Consider the following 26,286-nt stretch of genomic DNA (forward strand, 5'->3'; position numbering starts at 1 on the left):
GCCAGGACGTACGCATGCACACGAATTTCTTGCACCAGCATTTCATGCACGTGCATGTGAAAGAACGTGGGCAACTTGCCATTCATGATTGTGCCATGCTAAATGAATTTTGCCTTTGTATTTATAGCCTGCATAAAAATCTCATTAAAAATATATATATTATTTTATGCAACAGTGGACAAAAACTCATAAACACTAGTGGCGCACCTAGCAAATGGTGCGTCATTACTAAGTTTGAAAATTTTCCATTTTTCCCCCTCTAGATCTTAAAAGCAGTGTATCTTTTATTCTGTTAGGTTTTTAGGGATTCTAAAAATCTTCAACGGGGTTCGCCCAGTTGAATTTGGATGTAACTTTTCGAGTAGATAATTTTTCATATAAAAAACCTCCGAGTTCGTATGCAAAAGTTATGCTCATTTTACTAAATTCCAGAGAGATTTTACAAATAAAAGCAAAATTCATATTTGTAAATTTTCCCAACAACTAGACCACATATCACATAGGAAACTTATTTTCTTTTATTCTTTTGACATTTCCATCATTTTCTTTTATATTTTTAAAACTGAAAAGGCGGTCCAGGAGGGGTGGGGGTGCATTTAGTAGCCATTACTATGTGTATGACTTGGTCAAACCTTGGTCAAAGTTAGTAATGGCGCATTTTGTATATGTGCGTCATTAATAAGTTTGACATAGTAATGGTGCACCTATGCAAAGTGCGCCATTACTAAGTTTGACCAAGGTTTTGATCCAGTCATACACATAGTTATGGCGCACTTTGTAAAGGTGCGCCATTACTATGTCAACTTAGTAATGGCCCACCTATACAAAGTGCGTCATTACTATGTGTATGACTGAGTCAATCCTTGGTCAAACTTAGTAATGGCGCACTTTTCACCTGGTGCACCATTACTGTTTTGGTTACTAATGGCGCACCTACACATGGTGCGCCATTACTTGGCGCACCACATGTATAATGCGCCATTAGTGTCCATATTGGCTATAACTGTTTTTCTAGTAGTGAGTTAGAATCCAAAATGATGGGTGCATGATCTGATAACGCTTCGATATGCTCTAGGGCTCACACAATTGGCGGAGGAAATTTTAGTTGCCATTCGGTTTCCGTGAGCACTGTATCAAGCTTCTCATATGTCGGCATAGATCTATTATTAGCCCAGGTGAACTACTGCCCTGACACAGTGGCTTCCCGAAGATCCAAACTATCTAACAACATTGAATAGGAAAGGTCAATGAGTGTCGAAGCGGTCATTATTTTTGTCTTCGTGGTACCTAAAGATATTAAAATCCTCCCCAATAATCATTGGATATGGTTATCCTTAGTCAGGTTCACCAATTCACGAAGGAAAGTCGGCTTATACTCATCTTGGGTAGCCACATAGACTACAACCAGGCTTCATGTAAAACCATCAACTTTGTTTCCTAAGTGAAATTTGATATGAAATTCTCCGGTCGAAATAGACAACGAGTCTATGGCCGTGGCCTGCATCCCAGTAAGGATTCCTCCAAACCTTCCACGATCTGGTAGACTATGCCATGTGTAGTTGAAACCACCTAATAGGTGATCAATGTCGTGCAGGCAGAAGTCACATTTACCAGCCTCAGAAATTTCCACAAAATTTAACCCATGTTCGTGCACACAATCATCGACGTTTTTATGTTTAGTCAAGTCTGAGAGACCTCTGCTATTCCAAAGCATGCCTGTTATGTGGAAAATCTCGGGTCGGCGTAGAACATTACACCTTCTTTGAGAGGTTATTATTTCTTTTTAGAATAATGCGATTTAGATTTTCACGAAGACACCGTGAAGTCACAAAACGAGGAACCAGGTCTTGGGTCATCCAAACCAACCTCGGGAACCTCACCAATCAAGTGGGAAATAAGCGGACCATCATATTTGGCATATGTTTCATCCCCCTCCTTGGTTTCGGGCTTAGGTAGGGTGCTATTACACTTCGGAGCAATCTTAAACTGGTCAATCTCCATATGTTTAAGTACCCCAACCGACAGATTAATTGCACTATCCTTCTTTCCCAAAGGAACACCAACGTTCTTTAGGTAGTGGAAATGGGAGTATCCAAAAAAGAAAGAAAATATTGAACGGATGTGGTAGCTGGCATGAGGTCCAAATTCCTCGAGGCCTGGCGGCGCATTGCTTGCTAGCTAGCGAATGCTCACCAGACAGAGAGGAACTATCAGTAGAGATGGAGACAGTTACTATGTCGAAGGGGCAAAGTTAGCCATCCAGTCATAATACTCGTCGGTGTCTTCGACTGAGCTATTGGTGAAGTTTTCCGCAACATAATACCCACCGGTCTCTTCCAATGTTAACTGGCACAGACCTTTGGATGACACTTCTTGTTGCTGCTACTCTGATGCCATAATACATTTTGTTTAAGAAGTTTTTGTTCATGGCATTTTATTTTAAAAGTTTATCTTTATGTGTCAAAATCTTTTTCTATGGACCCAGATAACGCCCGAACGTCACACATGACAACACTTTTCATGGCAAGTTTAGTTATGCGAGGATGTCAACTTTAATTGGCTAGTATGGCAATTTTCGTGTTTCAGTTTGTTTTTGGCAGAAACTTGTTATGTGTCACTGAAATATACCATCTTTGCGTGAGTGAAATTGCCATTGAAAAATGACATGGCCGGGATGCCATGCATCATTATCTTATCATTTGAGTTTTCTATTCCTGTTGAATCAGGCCCGACCTTGATGGAGGGGCAGGGGGGGCGGCCGCCCCGGGCCCCCGAAAACGAGGGCCCCCCAAGTCTGCATGTGCCTGTGCTAATACAATTTGTAAAATGTTATAACTGGGCCTACATTACCTGCACTGGTTACGTTTTGGAGAGATCGATCGACCGGATCCGGCTTGCTTGCTCCCTCCCCATGCTTCCATCCGTGCTCCCACTTCATCCTACGGTTGTTTTTTTTTCTCTTTTTTCTTTTTAATCTAATCATCTCTCCCCTGATTTTAAGGGGGTAGGGCCAGGCCTTATTTTGTTCCAATTAAGTCATGCCACATATGCGGAAGTACGGATGGGCGCACACTGGAGGAGTAGGCAAGTCTCGTCCCGATCGACCAGGGATCGAGAGCGGATTCTGCGGCGTAACGTGGGGGAGTGATTTCGTGGGTTTACATCACGCACGATGACAATCGCCTACAGGCTGTTCGCCTTGTTTTAGGCCAATCGCCTCAAAACCTCATCGCCGGCAGGCTGCGGCGGCCGGATGGCAGCAGATTGCAGACGCGAGACAACCACGCCTCACCGTGGCACCGCCGCAGCAGCAGCTCCAGCCTACGCCTCATCACCGCCGCTGATGTGAGAGGTGTCCTATATCTTAACGATTTTGCCCTAACTTATGCCCAGCTTTTTTGCTCCCTATAACTACGACTCATCAAGGCTTGAAGGGTCGGTACAGGGCTGGGTTTACTGAGCTGCTTGCCGGACCGCCGAATCCAGGTATGTACATACCATGTAGAACTCTCGACGCAATGAAAGTTATGTATAGCTTATAGTTTTCTGCATCTTAGCCGAGTAAAATTGTTTGATAAAAGGTAGTGTTTGCGTGTACTTGCAATATGAAATTACATTCACTTCTTTCCTAAAAAAATTACATTCACTTCTTTTTCTTGAAAACCATCAAAAAAATGTCAAAACACAGCAAAATATATAACTACGTGGTTAATTTTGTCGGATTAATTAGGAATAGTTGAAGCACCCGCAAATAAGAAGGGCATGATAATGCTAATAAGCAACGGATCTTCATGGAGTAATTGAAGAATCGTGACCGAACAATTATTCTTTTATAGTAATCCATAATCTTTCCTATTGCATGTTGTAGTATGTTGTATAGTAAAAAACTTAATGTTTCACAAAGTTTATACTGAAAGTAGCTTTTGAAAGTTAAAGGGCCCCGGGTTCTAGTTTTGCCCTGGGCCCCTAAAATCTCAGGACCAGCCCTGTGTTGAATTCCGAAAATGCTTGGGTTTACCACCGAATAATTGGAGGAGGCGCACTATTATTCTTCGAGGTCGAATCTTGACGATGGCATCCCAGGTCAACCCCTCGTCACAAGTGAGCACGTGGAAGTCAGAAACTGCGGAAGAGCTTCCTATAGCTAGCCAGATTCCATGTCTGGCCCGCTGACCATTACTTTCCCCTCCCCTGCTCTGCTCTGCTCTGTTCTTCTAGGCCGGGAAATGGAGGAGCCCCCGCCGGCGGAGCCTCAGTCGTAGCGGTTCGTGTTCTGGCTGCATGAGCTGGGGGACAGCGGGCGCGCCAACGAGCCCATCACCTTCGTCGGCGCCCGATGGGCCTTCCCCACGGCGCCCACCGCACCCGTCACATGCAACCGTACGTATACATCGGACCTCCTTGACTTCCATTGCTTGCTTGCTTGACGCTTGAGCTTAACACTCTCATGTCTAATTCGTACGTGTTCTGCATCAGGTGGCCTGTTGATGGTTCGACATCTAGGACACGCCCATCACCTCCGTAAGAGCTCGACCATCACACAGATCACATGTCACGAGGAAGTTCACCTCGGTTTTTGTGACTCTTGCAGAAATCCGCGAGGGGCGAGGCGGACGTGCTGAGAGCGGTGGAGAGCGTGCACGCCATGATCGACTGGGAGATATCTGCCGGGACGAGGCCGGAGGACGTGTTCGTCTTCGGACTCAGCCAGGGAGGTACGACCTGCTCGAACTTGCCTGCGGGGACGGCTCGGCATGAGCTGCGAGTTAAAGGTGTAGGACGGGCTCGCCCACGAGCTGGCGCCCAACGAGCTCCAGTACTGCGAGCGATGGGCCGATGAGGGGGGCGGTGGCTCCAGCGACGACCCAGGGAGAAGTGTGGACCGTGGCGCCCCGAGGAGCAGGCAGTCCTGCTGCGGCTTTGCCTTCTTCTCCGGCTCGTAACGCTCCATGAACCTCCGAGCGAAGTGAGTATTTTTTTCTGTCTTTCCCTTTGTACTGAGAATTATCCATGTCAAGAAGCGAGACACCAATGACAAAGTCGCGGTAAACGAGCCCATCACCTTCGTCGGCGCCCGATGGGCCTTCTCCACCCTTGCGATCTGCTGGTCGCCCCAAAGCTGCTCTGGCGCCGCCGCTCAAGTTCAGAAAAGAAGGGGACGCGATCGCAATGTGACTCGGCTTCCTGCAGACTCCCCTGTGTTTCGCTTCCTCTGGCTGCCACTGAAAGTTTAGAGCGCTAGGAGCTTAGCTCATCCAGCTCGTTTATATTTTCTCTGTATTTCCTGCCTAGGCATCAGCTTCACTGATGCGCGAGTCGTGTGACTGTAATAAGTACGAACCCTCGAACATAAGCTGGGGCTGTAAAAGATTCCGATGGTTTCATTCCTGTTAATGGAACCGGGGAGAGGCCTCCCTGTTCATCCAAAAAAAATGATCCATGTCAAAGGAAAAAAAATCGATGGAAAATGATCCATTTCAGTTGGTCCTACACGTCTGCACTTGAGATGATGACTAACTGATGTTCCATTTGCTTCCATAATTTTGCAATAATATTTGACATCGGTGGGCGCTGCCGGCATTGTGACGTTTCTATCTAGGAAAGCTTTTGCCTTTCAATCGTGTTCGTCAGGGTGAAATTGAAATTAAAATGGCTCATCCAAAGGGATATCACACATATGTCAGGGATTCACTGGAGGTAAAGGGTGAAACTGAAATCAGATTGGGGATATCACACATTTTAATTTTCTACATGCGTTTCTCGTTACACCACACTAACAGCAAGCACACATAACATTTCTTACCTTTTGAGAGCAGTCTTATGCACAACTCCTAAATGACCACCAAACGAAGCATCATGTTGTTTCCACATGAACTCTTGTTGGTACATTATTTGCAAAATGAATGAATACCAAACTCACATGCAAGTTCACACTTTCTGAATGACAAGAACTTGATTGAAAACAAAACTACTGCAGACTGAGAGTGATAATCCTTGGGAATGAGTCATGCTAGGCTTACGTTTTCTTCCCTTACCCGCTTAATGTATTTGTGAAATCTGAGATACTGGAGGAAAACAAAGAGACACGACGGCATTTCATCTGTTTTGTTTCTCGGTAGTTGTACCACACTGGTTTATTCATGTGTTTTATCACCTGTGTTTTTCTACTTGGTTGCGGATGGCCCTTTTGGTGAGAAAATGATATGCCATAGTAAATTAGTAATGTACAATGTGATACGTCTCATGGAAAGCTATCTCATTTCTCTAAATTCAATATGTAAATATAGGAGTGTCTACAAGACAAGAGTCACTAGTAGAAAACAGGGCTTTGGTCACAGGGCAATATTCACATTAGTCCCGGTTCAGTCACAAACCGAGACTAATGTGAGCATTGGTCACGGTTCGTGCGGCTAAGGCATTAGTCCCGGTTCACCTGAGCCCTTTAGTCCCGGTTTGAGACACAAACCGAGACTAAAGGGTGTGATGCCCTTTAGTCCCGGTTTGTGTCTCAAACCGAGACTAAATATTAGACCTTTAGTCCCGGTTTGAGACACGAACCGGGGCTAAAGGGCACCCTTTAGCCCCGGTTCGTGTCTCAAACCGGGACTAAAGGTCCCATTTTCAAACTCTACCCCCCTCCCCCCTGTGGATCGCCTTTTTTGTTTTGAAAAAATCAAAAGAAAATGATAAACACTTCAAAAAATAAAATCCTTCGAGAGGTAGTTATATTACTGAAGGAAATATGCCCTAGAGGCAATAATAAAGTTATTATTTATTTCCTTATATCATGATAAATGTTTATTATTCATGCTAGAATTGTATTAACCGAAAACATAATACATGTGTGAATACATAGACAAACTCAGTGTCACTAGTATGCCTCTACTTGACTAGCTCGTTAATCAAAGATGGTTATGTTTCCTAACCATGGACAAAGAGTTGTTATTTGATTAACGGGATCACATCATTAGGTGAATGATCTGATTGACATGACCCATTCCATTAGCTTAGCACCCGATCGTTTAGTATGTTGCTATTGCTTTCTTCATGACTTATACATGTTCCTATGACTATGAGATTATGCAACTCCCGTTTGCCGGAGGAACACTTTGTGTGCTACCAAACGTCACAACGTAAATGGGTGATTATAAAGGAGCTCTACAGGTGTCTCCAAAGGTAGATGTTGGGTTGGCGTATTTCGAGATTAGGATTTGTCACTCCGACTGTCGGAGAGGTATCTCTGGGCCCTCTCGGTAATGCACATCACATAAGCCTTGCAAGCATTGCAACTAATGAGTTAGTTGCGAGATGATGTATTACAGAACGAGTAAAGAGACTTGCCAGTAACGAGATTGAAACTAGGTATTGGATACCGACGATCGAATCTCGGGCAAGTAACATACCGATGACAAAGGGAACAACGTATGTTGTTATGCGGTCTGATCGATAAAGATCTTCGTAGGATATGTAGGAGCCAATATGGGCATCCAGGTCCCGCTATTGGTTATTGACCGGAGATTTGTCTCAGTCATGTCTACATTGTTCTCGAACCGTAGGGTCCGCACGCTTAACGTTACGATGACAGTTATTATGAGTTTATGCATTTTGATGTACCGAAGTTAGTTCGGAGTCCCGGATGTGATCACGGACATGACGACGAGTCTCGAAATGGTCGAGACATAAAGATTGATATATTGGAAGCCTATATTTGGACATCGGAATTGTTCCGGGTGAAATCGGCATTTTACCGGAGTACCGGGGGGTTACCGGAACCCCCCGGGGGGTTATTGGGCCTACATGGGCCTTGAGGGAGAAGAGAGAAGAAGGCAAGAGGTGGCCGCGCGCCCCTCCCCTTCCTAGTCCGAATAGGACAAGGGAAGGGGGGCGGCGCCCCCCCTTTCCTTCCTCTCTTCCTCCTCTTTCCCCCTCTCTCTCCTTGTCCAACTAGGAGTCCTACTCCCGGTGGGAGTAGGACTCCCCCTTGGCGCGCCACACCTAGCCGGCCGCCCCCTCCCCCTTGGCTCCTTTATATACGGGGGCAGGGGGCACCTCTACACATACAAGTTGATGCACGTGATCGTTCCTTAGCCGTGTGCGGTCCCCCCTGCCACCATATTCCACCTCGATCATATCGTTGTAGTGCTTAGGCGAAGCCCTGCGTCGGTAGAACATCATCATCGTCACCACGCCGTTGTGCTGACGGAACTCATCCCCGAAGCTTTGCTGGATCGGAGCCCGGGGAGCGTCATCGAGCTGTACGTGTGCTAAGAACTCGGAGGTGCCGGAGTAACGGTGCTTGGATCGGTCGGATCGGGAAGACGTACGACTACTTCCTCTACGTTGCGTCAACGCTTCCGTTGCGGTCTACGAGGGTACGTAGACAACACTCTCCCCTCTTGTTGCTATACATCACCATGATCTTGCGTGTGCGTAGGATTTTTTTTGAAATTACTGCGTTCCCCAACAGTGGCATCCGAGCCAGGTTTTGTGGTTTGATGTTATATGCACGAGTAGAACACAAGTGAGTTGTGGGCGATATAAGTCATACTGCCTACCAGCATGTCATACTTTGGTTCGGCGGTATTGTTGGATGAAGCGGCCCGGACCGACATTACGCGTACGCTTACGCGAGACCGGTTCTCCCGACGTGCTTTGCACAAAGGTGGCTTGCCGGTGACTGTTTCTCCAACTTTAGTTGAACCGAGTATGGCTACGCCCGGTCCTTGCGAAGGTTAAAACGGCATCAACTTGACAAACTATCGTTGTGGTTTTGATGCGTAGGTGAGATCGGTTCTTGCTTAAAGCCCGTAGCAGCCACGTAAAACTTGCAACAACAAAGTAGAGGACGTCTAACTTGTTTTTGCAGGGCATGTTGTGATGTGATATGGTCAAGACATGATGCTAAATTTTATTGTATGAGATGATCATGTTTTGTAACCGAGTTATCGGCAACTGGCAGGAGCCATATGGTTGTCGCTTTATTGTATGCAATGCAATCGCGATGTAATGCTTTACTTTATCACTAAGCGGTAGCGATAGTCGTGGAAGCATAACATTGGCGAGACGACAACGATGCTACGATGGAGATCAAGGTGTCGCGCCGGTGACGATGGTGATCATGACGGTGCTTCGGAGATTAAGATCAAAGGCACAAGATGATGATGGCCATATCATATCACTTATATTGATTGCATGTGATGTTTATCTTTTATGCATCTTATCTTGCTTTGATTGACGGTAGCATTATAAGATGATCTCTCACTAAATTATCAAGAAGTGTTCTCCCTGAGTATGCACCGTTGCGAAAGTTCTTCGTGCTGAGACACCACGTGATGATCGGGTGTGATACGCTCTACGTTCAAATACAACGGGTGCAAAACAGTTGCACACGCGGAATACTCAGGTTATACTTGACGAGCCAAGCATATACAGATATGGCCTCGGAACACGGAGACCGAAAGGTCGAGCATGAATCATATAGTAGATATGATCAACATAATGATGTTCACCAATGAAACTACTCCATCTCACGTGATGATCGGACATGGTTTAGTTGATTTGGATCATGTGATCACTTAGAGGATTAGAGGGATGTCTATCTAAGTGGGAGTTCTTAAGTAATATGATTAATTGAACTTAAATTTATCATGAACTTAGTACCTGATAGTGTCTTGCTTGTTTATGTTTGATTGTAGATAGATGGCTCGTGCTGTTGTTCCGTTGAATTTTAATGCGTTCCTTGAGAAAGCAAAGTTGAAAGATGATGGTAGCAATTACACGGACTGGGTCCGTAACTTGAGGATTATCCTCATTGCTGCACAGAAGAATTACGTCCTGGAAGCACCGCTGGGTGCCAGGCCTGCTGCTGGAGCAACACCAGATGTTATGAACGTCTGGTAGAGCAAAGCTGATGACTACTCGATAGTTCAATGTGCCATGCTTTACGGCTTAGAATCGGGACTTCAACGACGTTTTGAACGTCATGGAGCATATGAGATGTTCCAGGAGTTGAAGTTAATATTTCAAGCAAATGCCCGGATTGAGAGATATGAAGTCTCCAATAAGTTCTATAGCTGCAAGATGGAGGAGAACAGTTCTGTTATTGAGCATATACTCAAAATGTCTGGGTATAATAATCACTTGATTCAATTGGGAGTTAATCTTCCAGACGATTGCGTCATTGACAGAATTCTCCAATCACTGCCACCAAGCTACAAGAGCTTCGTGATGAACTATAATATGCAAGGGATGAACAAGACTATTCCCGAGCTCTTCGCAATGCTGAAATCTGCGGAGGTAGAAATCAAAAAGGAGCATCAAGTGTTGATGGTCAACAAGACCACTAGTTTCAAGAAAAAGGGCAAAGGAAAGAAGAAGGGGAACTTCAAGAAAAACGGCAAGCAAGTTGCTGCTCAAGAGAAGAAACCCAAGTTTGGACCTAAGCCTGAAACTGAGTGCTTCTACTGCAGGCAGACTGGTCACTGGAAGCGGAACTGCCCCAAGTATTTGGCGGATAAGAAGGATGGCAAGGTGAACAAGGTATATGTGATATACATGTTATTGATGTGTACCTTACTAATGCTCGCAGTAGCACCTGGGTATTTGATACTGGTTCTGTTGCTAATATTTGCAACTCGAAACAGGGACTACGGATTAAGCGAAGATTGGCTAAGGATGAGGTGACGATGCGCGTGGGAAACGGTTCCAAAGTTGATGTGATCGCGGTCGGCACGCTACCTCTACATCTACCTTCGGGATTAGTATTAGACCTAAATAATTGTTATTTGGTGCCAGCATTGAGCATGAACATTATATCTGGATCTTGTTCAATGCGAGACGGTTATTCATTTAAATCAGAGAATAATGGTTGTTCTATTTATATGAGTAATATCTTTTATGGTCATGCACCCTTGAAGAGTGGTCTATTCTTGTTGAATCTCGATAGTAGTGATACACATATTCATAATGTTGAAGTCAAAAGATGCAGAGTTCATAATGATGGTGCAACTTATTTGTGGCACTGCCGTTTAGGTCATATCGGTGTAAAGCGCATGAAGAAACTCCATACTGATGGACTTTTGGAACCACTTGATTATGAATCACTTGGTACTTGCGAACCGTGCCTCATGGGAAAGATGACTAAAACACCGTTCTCCGGTACTATGGAAAGAGCAACAGATTTGTTGGAGATCATACATACAGATGTATGTGGTCCGATGAATATTGAGGCTCGTGGCGGATATCGTTATTTTCTCACCTTCACAGATGACTTAAGCAGATATGGGTATATCTACTTAATAAAACATAAGTATGAAATATTTGAAAAGTTCAAAGAATTTCAGAGTGAAGTTGAAAATCATCGTAACAAGAAAATAAAGTTTCTACGATCTGATCGTGGAGGAGAATATTTGAGTTACGAGTTTGGTGTACATTTGAAAAATTGTGGAAAAGTTTCGCAACTCACGCCACCCGGAACACCACAGCGTAATGGTGTGTCCGAACGTCGTAATCGTACTTTACTAGATATGGTGCGATCTATGATGTCTCTTACTGATTTACCGCTATCGTTTTGGGGATACGCTCTAGAGACGGCCGCATTCACGTTAAATAGGGCACCATCAAAATCCGTTGAGACGATGCCTTATGAACTGTGGTTTGGCAAGAAACCAAAGTTGTCGTTTCTGAAAGTTTGGGGCTGCGATGCTTATGTGAAAAAGATTCAACCTGATAAGCTCGAACCCAAATCGGAGAAATGTGTCTTCATAGGATATCCAAAGGAAACTATTGGATACACCTTCTATCACAAATCCGAAGGCAAGACTTTTGTTGCTAAATTCGGAAACTTTCTGAAGAAGGAGTTTCTCTCGAAAGAAGTGAGTGGGAGGAAAGTAGAACTTGACGAGGTAACTGTACCTGCTCCCTTATTGGAAAGTAGTACATCACAGAAAACTGTTTCAGTGACACCTACACCAGTTAGTGAGGAAGCTAATGATGATGATCATGAAACTTCAGATCAAGGTACTACTGAACCTCGTAGATCAACCAGAGTGAGATCCGCGCCAGAGTGGTACGGTAATCCAGTTCTGGAAGTCATGCTACTAGATCATGATGAACCTACGAACTATGAAGAAGCGATGGTGAGCCCAGATTCCGCAAAATGGCTTGAAGCCATGAAATCTGAGATGGGATCCATGTATAAGAACAAAGTATGGACTTTGGTTGAATTGCCCGATGATCAGCAAGCAATTGAGAATAAATGGATCTTCAAGAAGAAGACTGACGCTGACGGTAATATTACTGTCTACAAAGCTTGACTTGTCGCAAAAGGTTTTCGACAAGTTCAAGGGGTTGACTACGATGAGACCTTCTCACCTGTAGCGATGCTTAAGTCTGTCCGAATCATGTTAGCAATTGCCGCATTTTATGATTATGAAATTTGGCAGATAGATGTCCAAACTGCATTCCTGAATGGATTTCTGGAAGAAGAGTTGTATATGATGCAACCGGAAGGTTTTGTCGATCCAAAGGGAGCTAACAAAGTGTGCAAGCTCCAGCGATCCATTTATGGACTGGTGCAAGCCTCTCGGAGTTGGAATAAATGTTTTGATAGTGTGATCAAAGCATTTGGTTTTATACAGACTTTCGGAGAAGCCTGTATTTACAAGAAAGTGAGTGGGAGCTCTGTAGCATTTCTGATATTATATGTGGATGACATATTACTGATTGGAAATGATATAGAATTTCTGGATAGCATAAAGGGATACTTGAATAAGAGTTTTTCAATGAAAGAGACCTCGGTGAAGCTGCTTACATATTAGGCATAAAGATCTATAGAGATAGATCAAGACGCCTAATTGGACTTTCACAAAGCACATACCTTGACAAGATTTTGAAAAAGTTCAAAATGGATCAAGCAAAGAAAGGGTTCTTGCCTGTGTTGCACGGTGTGAAGTTGAGTCAGACTCAACGCCCGACCACTGCAGAAGATAGAGAGAAAATGAAAGATGTTCCCTATGCTTCAGCCATAGGCTCTATCATGTATGCAATGCTGTGTACCAGACCTGATGTGTGCCTTGCTATAAGCTTAGCAGGGAGGTACCAAAGTAATCCAGGAGTGGATCACTGGACAGCGGTCAAGAACTTCCTGAAATACCTGAAAAGGACTAAGGATATGTTTCTCGTATATGGAGGTGACAAAGAGCTCATCGTAAAATGTTACGTTGATGCAAGCTTTGACACTGATCCGGACGATTCTAAATCGCAGACCGGATACGTATTTACATTAAACGGAGGAGCTGTAAGTTGGTGCAGTTCTAAACAAAGCGTCGTAGCGGGAACTACATGTGAAGCAGAGTACATAGCTGCTTCAGAAGCAGCAAATGAAGGAGTCTGGATGAAGGAGTTCATATCCGATCTAGGTGTCATACCTAGTGCATCGGGTCCAATGAAAATCTTTTGTGACAATACTCGTGCAATTGCCTTGGCAAAGAAATCCAGATTTCACAAGAGAACTAAGCACATCAAGAGACGCTTCAATTCCGTCCGGGATCTAGTCCAGGTGGTAGACATAGAGATTTTCAAGATACATACGGATCTGAATATTGCAGACCCATTGACTAAGCCTCTTCCACGAGCAAAACATGATCAGCACCAAGACTCCATGGGTGTTAGAATCATTACTGTGTAATCTAGATTATTGACTCTAGTGCAAGTGGGAGACTGAAGGAAATATGCCCTAGAGGCAATAATAAAGTTATTATTTATTTCCTTATATCATGATAAATGTTTATAATTCATGCTAGAATTGTATTAACCGGAAACATAATACATGTGTGAATACATAGACAAACTCAGTGTCACTAGTATGCCTCTACTTGACTAGCTCGTTAATCAAAGATAGTTATGTTTCCTAACCATGGACAAAGAGTTGTTATTTGATTAACGGGATCACATCATTAGGTGAATGATCTGATTGATATGACCCATTCCATTAGCTTAGCACCCGATCGTTTAGTATGTAGCTATTGCTTTCTTCATGACTTATACATGTTCCTATGACTATGAGATTATGCAACTCCCGTTTGCCAGAGGAACACTTTGTGTGCTACCAAACGTCACAACGTAAATGGGTGATTATAAAGGAGCTCTACAGGTGTCTCCAAAGGTAGATGTTGGGTTGGCATATTTCGAGATTAGGATTTGTCACTCCGATTGTCGGAGAGGTATCTCTGGGCCCTCTCGGTAATGCACATCACATAAGCCTTGCAAGCATTGCAACTAATGAGTTAGTTGCGAGATGATGTATTACAGAACGAGTAAAGAGACTTGCCGGTAACGAGATTGAACTAGGTATTGGATACCGACGATCGAATCTCGGGCAAGTAACATACCGATGAGAAAGGGAACAACGTATGTTGTTATGCGGTCTGACCGATAAAGATCTTCGTAGAATATGTAGCAGCCAATATGGGCATCCAGGTCCCGCTATTGGTTATTGACCGGAGATTTGTCTCAGTCATGTCTACATTGTTCTCGAACCGTAGGGTCCGCACGCTTAACGTTACGATGACAGTTATTATGAGTTTATGCATTTTGATGTACCGAAGTTAGTTCGGAGTCCCGGATGTGATCACGGACATGACGACGAGTCTCGAAATGGTCGAGACATAAAGATTGATATATTGGAAGCCTATATTTGGACATCGGAATTGTTCCGGGTGAAATCGGCATTTTACCGGAGTACCGGGGGGTTACCGGAACCCCCCGGGGGGTTATTGGGCCTACATGGGCCTTGAGGGAGAAGAGAGAAGAAGGCAAGAGGTGGCCGCGCGCCCCTCCCCTTCCTAGTCCGAATAGGACAAGGGAAGGGGGGCGGCGCCCCCCTTTCCTTCCTCTCTTCCTCCTCTTTCCCCCTCTCTCTCCTTGTCCAACTAGGAGTCCTACTCCCGGTGGGAGTAGGACTCCCCCTTGGCGCGCCACACCTGGCCGGCGCCTCCTCCCCCTTGGCTCCTTTATATACGGGGGCAGGGGGCACCTCTACACACACAAGTTGATCCACGTGATCGTTCCTTAGCCGTGTGTGGTGCCCCCTGCCACCATATTCCACCTCGATCATATCGTTGTAGTTCTTAGGCGAAGCCCTGCGTCGGTAGAACATCATCATCGTCACCACGCCGTTGTGCTGACGGAACTCATCCCCGAAGCTTTGCTGGATCGGAGCCTGGGGAGCGTCATCGAGCTGTACGTGTGCTAAGAACTCAGAGGTGCCGGAGTAACGGTGCTTGGATCGGTCGGATCGGGAAGACGTACGACTACTTCCTCTACGTTGCGTCAACGCTACCGTTGCGGTCTACGATGGTACGTAGACAACACTGTCCCCTCTCGTTGCTATACATCACCATGATCTTGCGTGTGCGTAGGAAATTTTTTGAAATTACTGCGTTTCCCAACAATTACTACATCTACTAGTTAGGAAAATTTAAAAACTTAAATTTGGACATGTTTTGCAAAAAAATGTAGGGAAAATGTAAAACGGCTATAACTTTTGTATACGATGTCGGAAAAAAACGTATAATATATCAAAATGTTCAGAACGAAAATCCGCCTGTTTGCAAATTTTTAGAATTCTCAAATTCTAAAAGGAAAAAAAGTTATGCTCAAATTTCAGTTTTTTTTCTTATTTTCATTATATCTGGTCAAACTACTTATTCAAGAAGTATTAGTGTTATTAAATAATTATTCAAGAACATTAGTGTTACTAAATAATTATTTCAGTTCTTTTGAATTTTTGTCAAATCCAGTCAAATTGTGGTCTAACAATGGTCAAACTACTTATTCAAGAAATATTAGTGTTACTAAATAATTATTTCGGTTTTTTTGAATTTTGGTCAAATCTGGTCAAAATATGGTCAAACTATTTATTCAATAAATATTAGTGTTACTAAATAATTATTGTTTTGTAAAATAATAGTTTCAAACTCAAAAAGTAGGGATGGCAATGGGTAGGATAGGGGGGGGGTACAACCTCCTTCTACCCAAACCCATACCCATACAAACTTTTTATACCCACCCACTTCAATATCCATGGGTATAAACTGACACCCATGTCCATACCCATCGGGTATCCTATATCCAATGGATATCCATTGGGTACAATATATAGCATTCAAATTCTTAAGAGGTAGAGAAATGAGTTCAAAATTCAAATGATCATGGTAGAGTAGTATAGCACGTATGTGGCCTCCTCCAGTGGGTGGCCTCTTGGAGGCATCAGGGGATTATGAGCAGCGGTTGGTGGAAGGCCGACGTAGTGGAAGGCGGAGGTGCGAATTGGCGATCGCTGGATCGAGTATTCGACAAGAGTCTGGTAGTGAAGAGTCGATATTTCATCTTTTTGAGGAGTCACATAGGACGTATGAGGAGTGACGAGCAGGTGATTATGAGCCTATGAGCTATGACTTGTTTAAGGAATACGAGATTTAGGGTTGGACCTTATGAGTTGGATGTTATCCCCACATGTTATATGAGTTATTTTCATTTTTTGGGGGGTATCTATTGGGTTACCCATGGGCACAATTTCTTACCCATGCCCTACCCATATATTTTGCGGGTATGGGTACCCATTACCCGTGGGTAGAAAATCTCTTCAAGTCTTGCCCATACCCATTGTTTTCGGGTAGGGTACCCGCGGGTACCCATACCCATGGGCAAAACTGCCATCCCTATCAAACAGTGAAATGTGTGACTTCATGCTTAAACCAAACTCTCGAGGGTTAATAGGATTGACATCTTACTATTGTCAGGAAAACAACAAGTGTAGATTTGGAAACGAAGGAGAATAGAACCCAAAAGTTAAGCGTGCTCGGGCTGGAGTAGTGAGAGGGATGGGTGACCGGTCGAAAAGTTAGATGATTTGAAATGATGAGGGGTGATTAGAGATTAGAGGTTAAATTGAGCAATGATGAGGGGTGGGTGATTAGAGATTAAATTATAAAATAATTCAGAAATTTGAAAATCAAGAAAAAAATTCAAAAAAATTCAAAAAAAAAAACTTTAGTCTCGGTTGATGTTACCAACCGGGACTAAAGATGGAGCTGGTGGAGCTCTAGCTAGCGGCCACGTGGAGGGCCTTTAGTCCCGGTTCGTGTAAGAACCGGGACTAAAGAGGGGGCCTTTAGTAACGACCCTTTAGTCCCGGTTCGAAAACCGGGACTAAAGGCCCTTATGAACCGGGCCTAATGACCCTTTTTCTACTAGTGAGTAGTTGTTTAGAACCTTGAGGGGTGTTTGAAATTCTCAATTTGTGGCGGAATTCGATACGAAAACTTCATTTAATGCCTTCAGGAATTCAGAATAGAAACAAAATTCTAGAGGATTGGCTTCCTATCCTTCACACTTCAGAAGAAATGAAACATTTGGTTTGATCTACTAGAAACTTTCTTGATGCGAACTTGAGCGCTGTGAGGCGCTTTCACGTTTCACCTTCCAATCTCACGCACTGGCAAAAAGGCACACGTATTAATCTGCTCATCACCTAAAGTGAAACAATGTTCCGTGTACAATCGTGCTGACACAAAGGCAAGAATAAACAATGCACCGCCAAGCAGGGCCGACAGCAATTTCGTCTAGGACGGCAGGCGGTAGCTAAGGAAGAAGCAAGCAGCGCGTGGTGCAAAAGGTTCAAGTCACAACTCGGCCTGGCGGTGTGTCGCGTGCGGTGGTCTTCGGGTGTCGGAGCGACCCGGCACGCAGGCTGCCAGTGATCGCGGGTGCGCGGCAACAATTAACAAGCATCGCTCTCACCTTTGACCATTAGAATGTTTGGTACAGACAAAAATTATCTTGTTGCATGTGTGTAGCTAGTTATTATTTATTTATTGTTAGATCTAATTTTATTGCGTCAGATGAGCATGTTTGATTGGTTATTTCTCAAGGGACCATCTCAATTTCGAAGGTGTTTTATTACTTTTTTTCAGATGGTTGATGTGCAAACCCAAATTTTCGCGCAGCAACTACTCGCATTGGTTTGCAGGTCATTATGCTGGAAAAATCACCATATCCAGAACCATTGTGCAATCAAGGCAAAGCGATGTCAGCATTTACCAAAAGGATATATGTTCATGTCCACCAAAAGGTTTCCTGTGTTTTTCCCTATCCTACATTTCAAATGGCTAACCTATGTAAATTCTTCATTTCTGTAGGATTCAGAAGCATGCTATTCAAATTTCTGTCTTTTCCCTACCATTCATTTCAAGCAGAGCTTTTACCGGCTACCCAAAAACTAGGCACTTAAAATATATGCTCAACTGAGGTATATCCTTCTCCCATTGCTTGTAATATGAAAAGTCATGCAATAGGAATTTGGTTACCCACTAAATGACCTTTATTTTTTGCTAGGAAATTTGGTTATCTTTCTGTACAAATTTTTAGATGGTATAGTAAGCACTTCTACCAACACCAACTTACCAAAGGAAATGGATGGACATTGAAATCTCATTAGGGTCTGCAACTTCACATGTTTTGTCACACATATAAATCTATTTTACATGCACTTCTCGCTAGCTACACCACAACTAACATGAAGCACTAATAACCTTTCCTTAGTTTTTGAGTGTATTTTATATTCATAATTCATAAATGACCACCAAGAGAGCATATTTCTTCTTCGAAAAGAAGGATAACCCCCGCCTCTGGATCCACAACCATATATTACTAAAGAAAGAAAATTCATTAGCCGAACAAAATCGACCCAAAAAATGCGAGGTTGCATGCCTCACGACAGTAGCTCCACAATCCAACTACAAACTCTATGGTAAAAGAAAGAAACAAACGAAAAGTACACAGTTCCTAGGCTAAGCTTTCAAGAAAGAATCGGCGCATGTGCGCCGATGATGAAAAGTGCAACCATAGGCCTGTCACGGGATTTTCATCCCCAAACCCGAGTTTTGATCCACCACCTTTGTGAAGGACATGACGTAGGCACGCGTAGGCATAGCCTGATAAGAGATCTTGTATTTCCGCCAAAGTGCACAAACTCATCGTTGACGCGGCCCCTACTATCATCCTCGGACTATCGGCGCCTAGATAACCAGATACCTCTGGAGAATATACCGGAAGACAATGATATCTCATACCTCCTTGCCTCCCATCACTGTCTCCCTACCTTTGATCCAGCAGCATCATATATGAATTTCCGCCTCTATTGAAGCCACTTGTGCGTAGCATCTTTTGGCAGTAGGCATGACTTGGTGCCACTGCATGAGTCGCCATGCGTTGCACCTACCGGCGATAGGCATGACATGCGCACTCGGAAGAATCATCGTGTGTAGCACCCGAGCCGGATGCAACATGATCCGGAGTTAGAGGCGGCATCCCATACCGCTGCCGTCCTCGGAGAAGGCACTTGCCATCTCCAAATCCGACCACCACATCGTCCACATGACCATGATGTCGCCCTCATTGAAGAACCAGGGCCGCCACCCCAATCCCAAAACTCGTGCATCGCCTTCAGATGAGGTCGACGGCCGTCGCGCCACACCACCCATAGAGAAAGCCACACAACCATTGCCACCAAGGCGCCGTAGCGATACCGCCACCGAAGATGTTGATAGATCTAGAAGCCACCCAAAATCCGTCACGCCGGCCCCCTTCCTAACCTTCATAGCCCATGGCCGAGGTGGGGAAAGCTGCCTTCCAGGCCATTGCACCGCTAGGGGAGTAACAAGGGCACCCATACCCCCGCTCTCCCGCATCACCGCAACACTTACCCACCATGCGCCTCCACACAACGTTCCAGCCGCATGAGATCAGGGTCGTCAGCCTGACTCGCTACGTTGCAAACGCAAAAGAAGACGCAGAGAAAATCCCCTCGTCGATGTCTCCTCCATCCTTGAGACCATCGGGGACCAAATCCACACCGCCCCATCTTCGGCGCCACACGGCCTCCAGGAGCGGCGAGGGGAGAGAGAAAGAGATAGGAAGGACGATGGCAGCGCCGGTCGGCTATGGTTCCGTGGTGTTGGGTCTCAACCGTATGCCTCCTCAGTACAGATACCTGAAGATAATATACATGGAAGCCAGATGTTTACATGTGAGCTCATGTGAGGTACATGAACCACAAAACGAATGAATACGATACCCACATGCAAGTTCACACATGAAGAATGCCATCCCTATCCTATATATACATGCTTCTAGGAACTTGCTTGAAAACAAGACTACATGAAGATCAAGAGTGACAATTTGCGCTGATGTGTTATGCTTGGATTACATTTGTTTCCATCCCCATTCAATATGTCCATGAGCTCTGGGATACTGGAGATAAACCAAGGAAGTGAAAGACACTTCATTCAGTTTATTTATCGCTAGTTGTATCATGCTAGATTATTCACGTATTGTGGTGCTACTGATTATTCAAATAGTTATGTGACCTTGATGGAAGTATTGTACAATCTAGAAGGAAGGGGATTCTGCATAGCATGCCGCCTCTCTGCTCTAGCACTAGGAAATCACGAAGGTAGCGACGAAGGAATCCGTCATCATCTCATTTCCCCAAATTCACTAGTATTTAAATAATAGTGCCCGTGAGACAATTTTTTTTTACAAGTAGGCACCACTATTGGAATCGCCGTGCATGCTGAGTTCTGAAGTTTGCTGAGTTTCTCTTATCGGGAGCTCGGCAGTGAAAGACATCTTCCGATTACAACGGTAATTGCACTCGACAGTGCTGAGCAAATCGGCAAACATCATCATTGGCCCAGTGCTTAGAAAAGGAAGTAAAAATTTTGTTTTTGCTACTCTAGATATTTTTCATTTTTTCTTATGCCACTCTAGATTTTAACATTTCAAATTTGCCACTTAATTTTTAAAATTTATCATAATTGTCATTCCATGACAAAAGTAAAAAAAAATTAGAATGACAATTATGATAATTGTGAAAAAATAAGAGTGGCAATTGTGATAATTGCCTACCGTACCTGAGCTGAGCTGGGATTTGAGCGGGCTGCCCCTCTCTAGTGGCTTCTGGGATTTGACAGGTCAGTCCAGTCCAGCTGTAGAGCAGAGTTGAGCTGGGATTTGAGCGGGATGCCCCTCTCTAGTGGCTTCTGGGATTTGACAGGTCAGTCCAGTCCAGCTGTAGAGCAGAGCTGAGCTGGGATTTGAGTGGGCTGCCCCCCTCTAGTGTCTTCTGGGATTTGACAGGTCAGTCCAGTCCAGCTGTAGAGCAGAACAGAGGAGAGTTCGAGCAGAGCAGAGTTAGGTTTTTTTTGGAAATGGAGCTTTACCCCCGGCCTCTGCATCATAATAGAGCAGAATTAGGTAGCTGCCGAAAACCGTATCGCCGTCGCCCTAATTTCCCCTCCGCATGAGCGCCGGCAATGGCGGCACCGCAGAGGCCTACTTCGGCGACTACGGCTTCCGCGTGCATCCCGGATACGGCGCGGGGCACACACGTGTTCACGGTCGTCGGCTACAGGCTGCACAAGGGCCTCGGCGTCGGCAACTTCATCAGATCTGCCACCTTCGCCGTCGGCGGTTACGACTGGTGCATCCGCTACTACCCCGACGGATTCAGTTCTGAATACAAGGACCACGTTTCAGTCTGCGTCGAGCTCCAGAGCAAGAACTCTGTGGTGAGGGCGCTCTACGACTTGAGGCTTACCAACCGGGCCACCGGTCTGTTGTCACTCATCTTCTCCCGGTCGTCATCCTTCCCGGTGTTCGACTCCTGCAAGAACGACCATGTCAGGGGGGCTTACATGTTCATGAAGAGAGACCTCCTAGAGGCATCCCCCTACCCGCAGGATGACTGCATCATGATCTAGTGCGATGTGACTGTTCTTCTGAAGAAAATACCGGCCATGGCGAACAAGACCACCAAGACACCCGAGATCGAGGTGCCACCCTCTGACCTGTCAAATAATCTCGCAAGGCTGCTTGAGGGGAAGAAAGGAGCAGACTTGGTGATCAATGTCAGTGGGGAGACCTTCTACGCACACAAGATCGTGCTCACGAATCGTGATGCGGTCTCCGGTCTTCCAAGCAGAGCTCTATGGGCCAATGGCAATGTGCGTCACCGAGAAGCAGTGCACTGAGGTTGTCGACATGCAGCCCGCCGTCTTCGGAGCATTTCTTCACTTCATATACACAAATTCATTGCCTGCCATGGATGACCTCCTTGACAGCCATGACAAGAGGGAGGTGATCAGGCATCTCCTTGTGGCTGCAGACAGGTATGCCATGGACAGGCTCAAGCTGATGTGTGAGGCCATCCTCTGCAAGGGTCTAGATGCCGAGAGTGTTGTCGCCACGTTAGCTCTCGCTGATCAGCATCGTTGCAGCAAGCTGAGAGACGCTTGCATGGAGTACATCAAGCTCTTCACCTAGACAGAGGAAATGCCTCATCGCCTGACTAGAGAGCATGTATTGTGTCTTTATATACAACCTATATATGTATGTATTTATGTGATATGCACTGCTGTCCTTTAGATCATGCTGCCTTGTCCTGAAGTCCACATATATTTGGGAGGAGATGAGTAAGTTCATCAGAATTTATGTTGGCTAGACCTATAGTATTATGTACGAATCCATGCGAGCTTCCCGTGAATTTGCTGATAATTATATATGTTGGCTAGACCTATATGTGAATCCATCCTAGCTTCTTGTGAATGTGCTGATATTTATCCTTATCTTCTTTCCTTTTTGTGCTCTTCCTTTTGTTATTGAAATAAATCTGTGATAACAACAACGGGCTACATGCCATAACCATGTACAGTAGTACTGTAGGCAAACAACTACGGAATTTAGTCTATTGATAATCATAATTTTAGTCTGACAGTGCCCAAGATAGATTGTTTGTGACTCCTGTTGATCTTCAGTAACCAGAGTTTGGGCGTATGTGCCAGAGTTTTATTCCTTTGGAGTTTCTCTTCCGGTTTAACTATTGGACCTTTGGGGGATACTTCTGGTTGCTACTTAGTGCCATGTTACTACATTTGATGCCATGAGACATTCTATTTTAGAAGTTACACGCGCATTTTGATTTCAACGGGAACCGAACTGTTTCATACTATGGAATTTCTATTGAATTTCAAACATACCTGTTTTTACCTCTGAATTGACATACCAAGCATGCCTGTTTTTACCTCTGAATTGAAATTCCAAACATGCCTGTTTTCACCTGCTATGGTAACTGCACCTGGTGCCCGAATCGCGCCCAAGTGTTGTTCATGGTTCGAGGGGGGAAACATATCTGTGATGTGATCTCATCCTGTTGGCCGGTTGGTTTGTGGTGTTGCTGTTTTTTTTATGGTTCGGCATCCTGGAGGTTCCCATAACCGCCGTATTTCCCCTCTCAATTACCCCAAAAATAAATGTTTGCTCTTGAGTCATTTAAGAATACTGTAACCACTTGCAGTCTCTTCAGCAGTATATATTCGTTGATCCTCAGCAACCTGCACTACTGCTAAAAAGTAAAAACTGGCTAGTGTTACTTGTCGAGGCTGCAATCTGCTTGCTTCACAATTTTGTTTCGGACAGTAAATAATTAGTACATTGAAACTGCTAGTGTTATTTGCAGGTCAGTTTATAGGACTATTACAAAGTACATGTTGTTGAAGAATAATAAGTTAGTATCTTTTGCACTGTTAAAAATAACAACATGGCATCATTTTCACATGAGTTTGAAGTTTTAAAACATAGAATCCACATGACTATTCAAGGGCATCAGTGCACAACTTACAATAGCTGAGCATTAGAACTCAAAATGGAACAAAGAACAGATAAACTAACACAAGTCTATGAATTTACAGGCTAGTACCTATTTTGCTATTATAGCATTATATTATTATTATTATTTATTTTGCTCTTTGTCTCCACTCTGTTTCTTAGACCACTGTTAGAGATGGGGAATGAGTCCAAGATGCTATTGAGCATGTGCACGAAATGTTAGACAAAGAGGTGGCTGCCGGAACATGTCCTACACGCATATTTGTTTGTGGATTGAGCCAAGGAGGTGAAGCCCTGAAATATGCGCCTATCATCTCTGCTGTCAAGATAGCAATGACAATTTTGATTTCCATTCACCTTTCGCATGTGCTCTAGCCATAGCAAGTGTTCTGCTCGACCCCAAGACTTTAGGTGGGTGTGTTGTTTTCAGTGCTTTAGTTCCTTTGAGCAAATCATTTGCTGATAGGGTGGCACTTGAAGCCAGAAAGGTAACAACAGCCCAGCAACCATGCTTACACTGAACATATTTCATACCAAAATCTTCCTGCAAATGTGGTGTCGCTGATTTCTTAAAAACCTCCAGACGCCGGTTTTATGGTTCCATGGGAAGGCAGACGGCCGGGGTGGTACTTTTTGAAGCCGAGCACGCTGAATGCACATTTCTCCAAGCGCTTGGCATGGCCTGCAAATTCAAGGTGGTACACAAACAGATGAATTTCAACATTGGAGCTTTGATTTTTTTAAGCTTCTCTAACTATATTGTTCTTCATTGTTTTTTGCCTTGAACATGTATACTATCACACTTGCCCAAATCTTGGTCACTCACTTGTGGATGAAGATCTCCAATATTTTTGATGATGGATATTTGACCTCTAGGGATGTCTCAAGGAACTGAAGCTGCAACACCATTATCTTCGTCTTGACCACAAAGATTTCCACTTGGTACTCCTCAGTTTCCCTTGCCACATGATCCACTGAAATGTTTATCATACTGCTAGATGTCTAGCTGTCTGGTATCTCAGTTCGTGTGAGACTGACAAGAGGTCTCTAGGCCCGCATGACTCTGGCTTATCAATGTTTAATGTTTTTCTTTTGGTCGTAGGAACAGATTTATAGCCTGAATTCTTACAGTTAATTTTTTTGCAGTTAACAGAATTGACATGTCACTGGTTTTTTTGGGGGGTATTTTTCTTTTTAGGATGGGCTTTAGCCTTTTCTATGGTTCTATTATCCACCACAGCGCCACCTAGGCAATAGATAGCACATGGCAACGGCGTGATCGGCTGTCACAAACACAACCAAAATCTTACACCTAGGGATGGCAGTTAAAGTGTGATACAGACCCCCCCCCCCCCCCCCCCCCCGCCTGCCCCCAAACATTTCCCCTAGTTTCACTGTGTGGGCCCCCTTCCTTTTTTTCCAGTTAAATCCTTTTCACCTCATCTTGTAACTTTAATTTGGCAGTTTTTGTCTGTTGGTGCAGGAAAGCACCCAACACAACACAACTACCACTACACCTACCAGCTGATCGCGCCAACAAACGGTGACGTCGCTGTTTTCTCATGCTATGTGGGCACGCACAAAAAGCATTTTCAATGGCTTGCGGAGCCCTCTCCACCAATTGCATGCCACCAGCCGAGTGGAATTGAAACCTGATTAGGCATGTGTGACATCTTGTGTTTTATGCATCATGCATTTTCTTACATGCATTTCTCACTACACCACAACGTTGTATGGATATCATTTCTTATCTCTGGAGCGACCTTTGTATTCACAACTCTTAAATGACCCCCAAAAGATATTTTTTTATGAAGGAAATGCAAGTTAACACTTGTAGCATGACATGACTATACTATATATATGGATGCTTTCATGAACTTGCTTTGAGAACAAAATTACATGTAGACCGAGAGTGATAATGCTCTTGGATGTGTATCATCGTAGGGTTACATTTCTTCTAGTCCCAGATCAATATATTCGTAAGCTCCGAAATATTGGAGGAAAACAAAGAAACGACAACGCATTTCACTCCTTTAATTTCTTGCTTGTTGTGCGACGAAATCTTCTTCACCGGTTGTTCCTTCAAGGTTTTTCTAATACAAAGTCACAAATACACTTAGCAAAACGATGATATGCCTTCCTGAATGAAGGACTGTACTGTGGTCTGGCTCCACTCTGGCCCAGCTAACATCCCTAGTTTATGTAGGGAGGAACTCCCTTGCTCCTGAATAATGTTAGAATAAATTCGAGGTACGCGGTCGATCCTCCGAGGAACAAGCAATCACATACAATGATGACACCAAGATTTGTTAACGAGGTTCGGCGAACTCGCCTACTCCCCGGGGCAATGACTACGGGCGCTCCTCCCCGAGATACCGCAACACCGGACACCCGGGCGCCGGCACAAGCCGCCAGCACCCCCTTGCGAGCCTGTCGCTATCTAGTCGTCATAGGGTTACAACGTGGGGTGCCTCCTCATATATAAGGCCAAGGGTACAATGTGTCCGACTCCGACACTACAAGTATCCTACCCACACTACAACACCAAGTCCAAGCCTA

The 26,286-nt window shown here is 44.5% G+C and overlaps 2 pseudogenes; both read left to right on the top strand.

Moving 5' to 3' along the window:
• Positions 1–4,336: 4,336 nt before the first annotated feature.
• On the top strand, positions 4,337–24,582 carry LOC125507342 (annotated as a pseudogene).
• Positions 21,299–22,643, top strand: LOC125505954 (annotated as a pseudogene).
• Positions 24,583–26,286: the final 1,704 nt, after the last annotated feature.

The sequence above is a fragment of the Triticum urartu genome, chromosome 5, assembly GCF_003073215.2.
Source record: "Triticum urartu cultivar G1812 chromosome 5, Tu2.1, whole genome shotgun sequence".
NCBI classification, from domain to species: Eukaryota; Viridiplantae; Streptophyta; class Magnoliopsida; order Poales; family Poaceae; genus Triticum; species Triticum urartu.